The sequence below is a fragment of the Oryzias melastigma genome, linkage group LG12 (assembly GCF_002922805.2).
Source record: "Oryzias melastigma strain HK-1 linkage group LG12, ASM292280v2, whole genome shotgun sequence".
NCBI lineage: Eukaryota > Metazoa > Chordata > Actinopteri > Beloniformes > Adrianichthyidae > Oryzias > Oryzias melastigma.
The window spans coordinates 22,459,811-22,468,218 of NC_050523.1; the positions used below are offsets into that span (position 1 = coordinate 22,459,811).

The window sequence follows — 8,408 nt, forward strand, 5'->3', positions numbered from 1 at the left end:
AAGTTTCTGTTCTTTATCTTAAAACCAGGATGCATGGTGGTGTAGCGGTTGCTGCTCTCGCCTCACAGGAGGAAGGTTGTGGTTCAAATCCCAGCTGGGTGCTCCAGATTCCACAATCCAAAAACATGCCAAATAGTTTAATTGGTGACTGTTTCTTTAACATAAATGTGACTGTGTGTATCTGTGTGACCATCACCCTTCTGCAGCTGGATAGGCTCCAGCAACCCTGTCATCCCAAACGGGAATAAATGAATGACTTCAAATGAATTCCATATTTCAAAGGCTCTTTTCTTGTTTATTAGAAAACAGAATACATTAACAAATGAGGAATTTAGTTAATAGTTTGGTCTGCACAATGGTGCAGTGGTTAGCACTCTGGCGTCACAGCATGAAGGTCCTGGTTCAAATCCCAGCTTTCTGTGTGGAGTTTGCATGTTCTCCCTGTGCATGCGTAGGTTTTCCCTGGACTCTCCAGCTTCCTCCCACAATCCAAAAAATGCTTTATAGGTTAATTGGTAACTCTAAAGTCTCTCTAGTCACTATAGAGCTTTGAACCCATTTCAGAGTCACTGGGTCACTCCGAAAGGGATACAGCGTGTTAATGATGCGTTCACACCGCACGTCGGAGTGTCGGCAAGAATTCAGGATTTCCTGTGACACCAGCAGAAATGGTCACATGCTCCAACTCGCAAAAAAAAAATGAAGCATTTTATATCTATTTTTTTCCAGACAACTAACAATTTTACAGAGAGGCTTAAAAAACAAAAAACAAAGGTCACGTAACACTTCAGAGATTAAATTATTTTTACCTGAACAGAAATAACTAAAAGCTGGTGAGTCATAATTTTGTGTCAGAATTTAGGACACTTTATTTTTTTAATTACCATAATGTGATAAATCCATCTCATAAATAAATGAGCAAAATTATAACTTCAATATTTAATGGCTAACAAGCTTCCTGACTGATTCAAAGTGAAAAGAAAAACTCATACATTTAGATTAACAGCATTTTGCTCATTGTCCTCAGAAATCTGGACATTATTTTAAAAATTAGTATGCAACAAAAACAATGAGTACTTCTAATTTTTTTCTATTTAATTTTAATGGCGTTTTCCAGAATCTGTCTTTGAATTGAAGTTGTCAAGTCAAAGCATGTAGTTTATATTTTACTGAGGATGTCCCGATTGGAAATCGGCCCGATTACATGTTTGTTGATGTGATGTTGTCACCAGATCAGAATCAGACATTGAATTTATGAATATATTTCAAGCTTATTATTTCAGATAGATACTCTACTAGAAGGCTGCATATCATGAATGGATCCCCACAAATATTTGCGGTACTAAATTGAGGAGGTGCACAAAAACAGGTCAGCTAAGCTAAACTAACCTAAGCTGGCAAGATATTCCCAGAGTTAGACTTACAAAATCACTAACTCTTTTAAAAATGTTTTAAACTGACGTAAAGTGCCTCTATTGGGCTGTCTTAATGCAAACAACACAAACAAGGGCATTTTAAAGGTAAAAAGATGGGGGTTGTGTTACTCTTTAATGAGGACAGCCGACAAACTGCAAAGAGAAGCTGCAGCGGGAAACAAAGTGCTCTGTTTACGTGATAAATGATAAAAGAAGGCTAATAAAAGAAAATAGGGATAAAAAAAACGATCTGCTTTTTAAATGTTTTAAATAAGTTACAAAAGTATCGGAAAGTATCGGACTCGAAACGTCTCCTCTGTGAATGTTCAGATGTGGAGGAACATTTTCTGCTTCTGACAGAAACCTGAGAGAGGAGACGGGGATCCACAGCCACTCGGACGGATCTCCGCTTGACAGCCTTTACTTGAAAATGCTAAATGCTGACTCAGGGAACAGCTGTAGAAAAGTATGGCAAACTCGGGTTAACAAAAGAAACGCTGGATCAGCCAAAGGTCTCATGAACCATCAATCCTCTGATGGGAGCTAAACCTGACACTGTTTCATATATTTTACAACCCTAAAAACATTAATCCGGCACATTTTTGCTGATACTGATTATGAGGAGAAAAACAGACTGATTTCCATTATATAGTTTTAAATAAAGCTAAAATGTTGATATTTATTCTGTATTTGCAGTAAAACACTCCAGTCACAACATTAAAAACAGAACAGTGATCATTTCATGTGCACATTCAGAAATCTGCTGACGAAAACTCAGAAAGACAAAAATGTCTTTGTGCCAATTGCTTTTTTTACTTATTGAAACACTGATTACAGCCTAATCAGCAAAACCCTGGTGCTCTTTAGCAGAAAGTAATGAAGGAAAATGTATTAGGAAGCTCATTTTTCCAGAACAACACAAGTCTGTTTCAGGATGCAGATTTACTTCAAATCCTGAGTAAGTTCAGGCTGAAATGATGGAAATTCTGTCTGAGTCAATCTTCAATTTTTACCTTTAATCAAAAACATGTTAATGAAAATGTATCAGAGCAAGAATGATTATTCTGACAAATAAAATAGGTATTTATTTCTCCATGGACGTCTATGGGATTTTGGCCTCTTGGAACCAGCAGGTACTTCCTGTTTAGAGTGCAAGGGGGGGGGGGTCACTCAGTCCAGTTCTCTGATACAGTCAAAAGAAGTTAAAAATAGGGGGAAAAAATCATTTTAGAATAAAGATCCTTAAGCTCACATTATCTGTAGCTAAAAAGATCCAGATACTAAGAACAAATATCATAAAAATGACCCAATTATCCACATGACAGCTGCAAGGCTTTCTTTCCTGATTTCTTTCTCCTGCCTGAGATGTAATTATGTCCTCTATTACATTTTTCCTCATCCTGAATTAAATAAATTCACTCCTTAGTCCTGGTGAATGATTATTTGAACCCCAACACCATAGGTGGAGATGCTACAGCAGTCAAGACAGAAACAAGTCATTTGAAGCATTACGGACGCCAACATGATGCTCCAATCATGACAGGAGGTCCACAATGTCAAAGGCTGCCATGAGCTCAGCTAGAACCAGAACACCGGGTCGTTTGGCATCGAAGGACTCAGCAATGGCAGTGCACCTGTAGGAAAATGGACTGTGCCGTGCTGTATTCCAAACCCAGACCAAAACTTTGAAAACTACAATTCTGCACTAAAAGGCCGGTAACAACAGCTTTTTAAAACCCATGGTTAAAAAAATGGAAGAAGTTCTCAAATTTGATAAAGCAGAAGAACCACTGTGAAGTTAAGAAGAGGGTGTGTTCAAAAGCAAAAAGAACAACTCCAGAACTTAAGGAAGTAGGTCAAAAGTCCAGGCCAGAGCAGATCAAACACTGTCTTTAAGCCTAGGTCACATGTAGTGGTTCGACTTTTTGTTCAGAGGAAAATCAGCTCAAAATGATCAAAGACTTCAGAGGGAAGAGATACTGAAGGAGAATCTCAGTTCATCTTGTAACTATTGATCCATCTGACAGAGTCCATCTCATCAATTAATACATTAAAGACATTTTACATTACTATACATGTTTTTTCATCTTAGAAATCATCTTGATTCTTAAATTTTTAAACCCATTAGTTGATGCTTTCATGTTGGGTTTCTGTTGACCTGTTTCCATGGTGATCCTTAAGCTCCAATGATGATTTTTTTTCTCCTGTCTGTGATAAACTCAGACTTAGACTGATCAGAGTAGACCAACCTTTCTGAAGCCCTCAGGCTCAAACTAGTCAGAGTTTGTCAGTTAGTCCAAGCTAAATTAAGACCATTGACTGTATCAGAGAACTGGACTGAGTGACTCCTCCCCCCTGGAATTCCAAAAAGGAAGTACCTACTGGTTCCAAGAAGCCAAAATCCCATAGATCTCTATGGAGAAATAAACAGATATTACTCAGTCATTCGATTGGTCAAAATAACCGTTCTAACTCTGATACTTTTTTAACATGTTCTTGAGAATCCTAGCCAATCAGAAGCCTTACTGAAAACATGTGGTCTCAAGTGGAATATTAAAATTGTTTAATTTACAGATATTGAGTAGCCCACTTTCAGATGATAGGGGTGTGGCCTTCTAACAAGCTCACTCCTGATTGGTGAGAGTGGTTGCCAATGAAATGTTGACTCCAACCGATCACTGCCTACTGACAATTTCTGGTTCCAACATGGCGGTGTCTGTATGATGAAAAAATGGCGACTGTATTGACATCATTTGGTTTGAGCTGGAAGTCCGTCCCTCTCAGGGGGGACGGACTTCCAGCTATTCATTTTCAAGCCCCATACTTTTATCTCTGTGGCCAGATTCTCTTGACATTTTCTTAAAAATCCACCGGTGAAGAACTTTCTGTTGCAGAGCTGGAGTGAAAACTTTTGCACTAGAGTATTTTTTTTTTTTTTGAAGAAATTGTGTCAAAACAATAAATATCTACAGGTATGGCCTCTCTGCGCTTCCACATTCTGCAAAAACTGACATAAACTACAACAGTTTCAGTTTTAAGATACTGTTCTGAAGAAGATGACGTTATTTTTGTTGAACTCTGATTATTCTTGTAACTTTCTGATGATTAAAGGATGCTGTAAGTCATCACTGAAACAGCTGTCCTCGCTTTCCCCGCCTGTCTGCATGATTCATCCCCCCTCCCACACAAACACGCAAACATAAGGCCTGCATCTCGATCACCTCGCAGCACCGGCTCCGTCTGCTGCTCTGCAGGAAGATGGCCAACAGCATCAGCACCGACCGGGGCTTTTATTTTGAAGGCCAGCCTGGCGTCTTAAAAGCCCTCTGCTCGACGGCTTTTATTGTGGTAAAAGGGGGGGCAAAAGCCTTCCTGTTTTGATATTAGGTGTTTAGGAGGATCGGTGTGGACCTCGCCCCCCAAAATGACAGTTTGTTTTCAGCATTGGAGCATCCTCCTCGTGTTTAGACGAGCGTGTATTTTGAAAGATTATCGTTTAAAGAAGGAAACCGTGTCTTCCTCCGAATCACGGTCATGTCTGCAGGTGCAGCATCCGCCATCAGTGAAAGGACCCGAACACCCCCCCGGCCCCGCTCCCTGCCTCCTTACCGGCTGTCGCAGACGCCGCCGTCAGTGCGGGAGAGGCCCAGCTCCGGCGACTGGAGCGAACATCGCCCCCGTTCCCGTGAGTTGTCGAGCGGCTCGGCTCGGCTTGTCCCTCCCGACAACCTGCTCGGATTAAAGCGGAGAGTTCAGCCCCTCCCTCCGCGCCGTGACATCAGAGCGGATTAACCGCACAAAGCGCCTTTCTGAGCCCCGCCGATGCTGCTCTGTGGAGCCGTGAACGCCGCGTCGTCTCCCGCCTCCCTCATCAGCAGCAGCAGCCTGCAGAGGGACGCTGCACTGCCGCCTCCCGCCGCGGGGGGCGCTGTTGCTCCGCTCTCCGTGTAAGAAAATCCAGAAGCATTTAATGAGAAAACATGAGCAGAAGAAGAAACCAGAGGAAAAAATATGCTTCAATAGAATCTAACATTTCCCTTTTTTTAATCTCAAAAATACCATTATTATTGAATATTAATGGCTCAGAACAAGGTAGCATACATAAACAAGATCTCAGATCAGAATAAGAGAGAAAAATAACAGTAAACAATGTCGCACAAGAGTAAAATACTCAAGTATATAAACATATTTATCTTAAAAGAAAAGAACAGGGATATGTGTTACTGTATACAGTTTCTAAATTAAGGTCATTTCAGAAATGTGTTCTAAAAATATAAATAAGACATGGGCTTCGGTCATTTTACATTCTTTTAAAGTGTCTTCCACATAAGTATTTCATTTTTGAAACTAACATAAACTTTGAGCACTGTCAAAAAAATACATTTATGTATTTACAATTTTGAAAATATTATTAAAGCATTAATACCAAATTCTGCTTTTTTGTTTTCTGTTTGAAGACCAAATCTAATAATTTAGAAATTTAAAAGGGGCAATACATGCTATTACAGGTTAACCATATGCTTCCCTATTTATTAAAGCTTTATCATGCTCTTTTGTTGAAATTACTAACATTTTCTTTTTGTTTTTACCACAGTTATCCTGGTATTTTTAGTGTTTATCTCTTAAAATGTCTGTCCTCAGTACAGCAAATGGTTCCCTTTGCAAAAATTGGTCTATTTAAGTGTACTATAACTATACTTAGTCTATGCTAAAAGTGAGGCAAAATGCTTTAAGTTTATTTTTTTTAAATAATTTTCAAGATCTACTCGAATCATCTTTTGATCAATTGTAAAAACATTCCCAGTTGTCTTTTATTTATGTGCTGCTGTAGCTCAAAAAAAAAAAGTGTAATTTTGAACACAATTTCTGCAGAGCAGCAGGAATTCATTAGAAATTTGCCTCTGAGTTCAAGATTCCCTATATTGTCATTTCACACATAGTATCTACAGAGGAGCACACAGGTGAAACGAAATTTGTTCCTCAGTATGACAGTGCAAGCAGAAATATAACAACAAGGCAAAAAATAGCAATAAAATAGCAGTAAAATAGAACTAATTGACGGTGGGGCGATTGGCGAAGAGTAACCCTTCCCCCTATCTTCCATCATCCATCTGTATACATGCTCTCCTGCTACCTTTCAGCTCCTCACACTCGCAACCTAACATTACAGATGCAACAACATCAGGGCTATCCAGGTGTTCCAACTGGCTGGACTTATCCAAACTAGGTAATCAGTCATGTGTAGGGCTTGGATATCTGCAAATCATGCCGACACAGCAGCCCTCAAGTTGTCTATCCCTGCTCTAAAGGATTAATCTCTAAAGTTTAGAGTCATCTTTCGGTGATCTATACAGGCTGGGCTTAATCATAGAGGGATCTGGACTATCCTGGAGGAGCATATCTGATCCTGGTAGTGACCCTGTGACCCTAGAAGGGATTAAGCAGGTTTGAAAAATGGATGGATGGATATTTGTATTCTACCCTATACATGTCATTCTGACCACATAAATGAAACCTCTGCTTGTAAGGACACCTCTGGTGTGGCTCAGGGAAATAAGGCACCTGCCTGTAGGTTTGCACAAGTGTCAATATATGTTTTGTCCTTGAGATGCATTGATAAAATAGTTGCATATAGATTCATGGAGCAGCAATATTATTTATTCCGTGCAGTCAAATCCAGATGTTTCCATGGTGACATACAGTGGGTGGAGTTAAAAAAACATTTAAATTAGAAGTAAAAAGAATTGTGTTTTTCTTCATGGTTACAAGGTCATTTTTTTATTCTAAATAGCAAAATTAGAAATTTTACTTTTAAAGAAAATGTCTGATTTTTCAATTTCTCTTTTTTTAAACAAAATGTTAAAAATTTGAAGTCTTCAGAATATCTGTTTTTGGTTTCAACAAGTGTTTAAACTTCTGTGGACAGAGAGGATGTATCAGTACGACTATAAAAAGTTTTCTTTTATATTTAGGCTGTGTTTCAGGTTAATTTTTTGAAGCCAACTTTTAAATAATTCAAACTCTTTGAAAAGCTGACAACAAAAAGTATTTTTTTTCTTATTTTTACCGTACTTGTTTTATAGAGATTATGCAGAGTTGTGTGTAAAAAGGGATGAAGAGAAAGTCCTAATGACAACTGTCAGATATTCTGCAAATATTGTTTTAACTTCACAGTCCGGATCAGGTATCATACCATCATGTCAAGTAGCCTTCATCTGCACTGAAGCCTTCTCATCCGTCCCATCCATCCATTTCTGCAGGAGGACCCGTTTCCGTGACAACAAGGAGGAATGCAGGGCGGTGAGGGTGTCGAGCAGTAACCATGGCGCCCAATCTGTTACCACCATCTCAAACGTCTTTGTTCCCACACAAACGCATGCTCTTCAGACAGTGAACTTTGAGACAACAGTAGAATCAAAGCGCCGTGGAGAATGAGATCATCAGTGAATGGGGGGGTCTGTTCGCGCTGCACAGCCTGAACTCCTTCTGTGGGTTTAGGTCGCTGCAGCTTCATTTGCAGAGACCACATCAATAATTTGTGCATGCATGTATAATGACCATGGTGCACGGCCTGTAGTGAGCGTCGACTGAAGCCAACTCTGGAATTAGTACACATTAATGTTACATCATCACTATCATGCAGAAGTACAGCAGCATTGACACATTCATTTGCCTGGACTCTGCATCTGACACATCATCTGGCATCTTTTTTCCCTTTCTTCTGTCCAGCAGATATGTATTCTTCTCCTTATGGTCTGACAGATGCACTTATTTTACTTCATGTGTACAAATGTCCTCATATTACCAGTGGATTTACATCAGGCACCTGGTAGGGCAGGAAGGTGGGGTCCTATTTTTGTAGCCCTTAGACACAACAGTTGCTCCGTGACTCTGCCAGCGTTTGTGATAAAGACTCCAGACAAAGACAAACACACAGAGAACAAATGGACAAAACCAAGGAGTGAGGCCAGTTAGAGTGTGAACATAACTCAA

The 8,408-nt window shown here is 39.6% G+C and overlaps 1 protein-coding gene across 1 annotated transcript in view; it reads right to left on the minus strand.

The window, feature by feature from the left end:
- LOC112162859 (amyloid-beta A4 precursor protein-binding family A member 1) overlaps positions 1–5,320 on the minus strand; it is a 30,136-nt gene extending 24,816 nt beyond the window's left edge. Inside the window, exon 1 of the mRNA XM_024298791.2 lies at positions 5,025–5,320. The gene's annotated coding sequence lies outside the window, so the exon portion shown is untranslated. The remainder of the gene's footprint in view (positions 1–5,024) is intronic.
- Positions 5,321–8,408: the final 3,088 nt, after the last annotated feature.